At 34.7% G+C, this 2,477-nt stretch overlaps 1 long non-coding RNA gene across 1 annotated transcript; it reads right to left on the bottom strand.

Moving 5' to 3' along the window:
• Positions 1 to 344: 344 nt before the first annotated feature.
• Positions 345 to 1,557, bottom strand: LOC145034008 (uncharacterized). The gene is made up of 3 exons (XR_013677822.1): positions 1,502 to 1,557; positions 584 to 704; positions 345 to 379 (listed from the first exon to the last, which is right to left on the bottom strand). It is a non-coding gene; the product is annotated as an uncharacterized LOC145034008 (long non-coding RNA).
• Between the last annotated feature and the right edge of the window lie 920 nt (positions 1,558 to 2,477).

Here is a 2,477-nt window from a genome sequence, read left to right as displayed (position 1 = left end):
GTTGAGAACCAACTCAAACATGAAAGATAATAGTCCATCTGGCAACTTTTGATGACATGGCAAATGAAATTTCTCAGAGATAGAATAATACCTGTACTATTAAAATGATGGCAACCACAACAGGTGGTCCAATAACTACAGCCAAAAACATGCCTTTAATCATGTCTGGAAAGAAAAGAAAGATTGTTTGCTGCAATCATAAATCCCATGTGTTACAAACTTATATCCAAAAGAACATAACATAATTGAATTCCATTTTTTGTAGAAACAAAACATACAATGGAATGGAATAGCGAACTCCGATTCCATTGTAATTCATACCAGGAAAATCGGCATAGAAAGCAGTCATTTAATGCATAAAAGTTCTGAAAAAGTTGACCTGAAAAATTTACAAAATAAATTATTAATTATTATATTATCTTACCAAACAGAAATGCTATCTTAGTTACAGATACAAAGTTGGTATGCATATATTAAAACAAAAGTACAGCAAGATACTCGGAAAGAAAGGATATTCAACAACTGTTACTTATGCTACAATTACTACATAATCATCAAAAACTTGAATCTTGAAAGCTTCTACCTGATAGATGATTAAGTACCATTAACGGGCTAAATATTGTTGATTAGGGGAATGAAATTCATATTGCTTAAGAAGCTGTCTCTTCCCTTTGGTAGAATTTGATGATTCTAAAATGAAAACCCTAAAAGAAAAATACAAATAATTCTAAATAAGAAACTATTCTTTAGAAAATTAGAAAACTTAATATACTAAAAACTAATTTCTTTCATTCCCATTCCATTTGTTTTCTGATTCCATCATACTAAATAGTACATAACAAAGATACAAATATTAATCAAGAAAAACAAATATAGAAATTTAATCATACATGATATTCTCTACTTTAGAAGTATCAAACATTGCATGGCCAACCACTTTCACCTCCACCTTCACATTACCATTCCATTCCCATCTGAAACTTATTCAAAACACATAAGAATCAATGTTTTCCTTCACATCTAAATCAACTTGATCCTTTACATCAGAAGGTGTCACCCAGAACAATAAAAGCAGGATTACAGTCAATGTTCTGGTTTATAAAACCAAGGTAATCGGACCCAGAACATTAAAATATGCAATTAACTTAAAGTAGAGGTGTTTAAAATAAAAATGCAGATCCACATATGTGGGTGAAAGTCTAGAATTATCATATATGTCAAAACAAAAATACTAACTGAAGCATAAATCAGATGATGAGGGAATACCCTTCACATAGACATAGTATAGAGACCCTTAATTAGGAAAAATGAAGACTTAAGCTTATGAACTCGAAATCCAAACATAGTTGCTTCCAATAAGGAGTACTCCTCGCACACTAATGGGGTTCCTAAATCATACAATTAATCTCATAAATTAAGCTAGATGCAGATGGGGTCATTAAATTGAACAAACCTTATCAAAAGTATTCTAAAATCAAAGAGTAATGAAAATGGGCGAGACCTGTTGAGGCGTCAACCTTCTGTGGTCCCTCAAATCTTCTTAATTTACCATGAAGCGCATCCTAGGTTGACTTTTCTGAAATAGGTAAAAGTAATTTATTAAGAAAACAAAATGAAGCGATGATAAAATACAGATAAAACCATGATAACATAATAGAATAAGTCATCTAGGCATTTAATCAAACACCTGGTGGGCGGCGGCCAAAACAACAAACATGTCAGTATTATCTCCAAATCCTCATGGATTTTTACCATATCAATGGTATTTGGAAATGGAACAGAACAATACTAATGAATTTAGTTGGAGAAAATTGAAAGAATATGATGATTTAGTGATTATACAGGGGTAGAGTAACAGATGAGGACCGGGTATGAGGCCGGACCATTAAAGACATAGAACCTTTCAACAGTGGCAAGTGTTAACAACCATCGCACCTATCGATCTACAGGTCCAGAAATTCAAAGGTCGAGGGAATCTAACTGAATCCGCCAAGAAAGTGACATGGCTGGAGTAGGACAATCGATTGAACCTAAACCTTCAAACCATCAACAAATTCAACCATATTGCAGGCGATCGTTGAGGATACGGAGGTGGTTAGATCCGACAATGGAACATAGAAGACGTAGACGAAAGCAGAAATTTTCCATCTCCAATTTCAAAATTTTGACGCCCCTTCTTGAGTTGACGTCCCTCTGCCAGAAAAAAAAACAAAAAGAAAAATCATTTATGATGGACACGTAGCAAACGAAGATGGAATTGGGAGCAAACAAAGATGGAATGGAAGGCGGTGGTGATGGAGATGAGTAGTTGAGACGGCAACACCACCATCAACTTTGGGAGGAGACATACCAAACAGACGGACGGTGAGCAGGTTGCAATCTTAGAGTGTGTCGATGTTGCCTGCTATTGCCCTAGAAATGGAATTCAATTATGTGTGTGTGTGTGTGTCTAATAATCATGAACCTCCAGCTCTCCG

The sequence above is a fragment of the Lactuca saligna genome, chromosome 3 (genome assembly GCF_052625555.1).
Source record: "Lactuca saligna cultivar CGN05327 chromosome 3, ASM5262555v1, whole genome shotgun sequence".
Lineage (NCBI taxonomy): Eukaryota > Viridiplantae > Streptophyta > Magnoliopsida > Asterales > Asteraceae > Lactuca > Lactuca saligna.
Note: the sequence above shows the minus strand (reverse complement) of the source record. Positions and strands in the feature narration are given on the sequence as shown.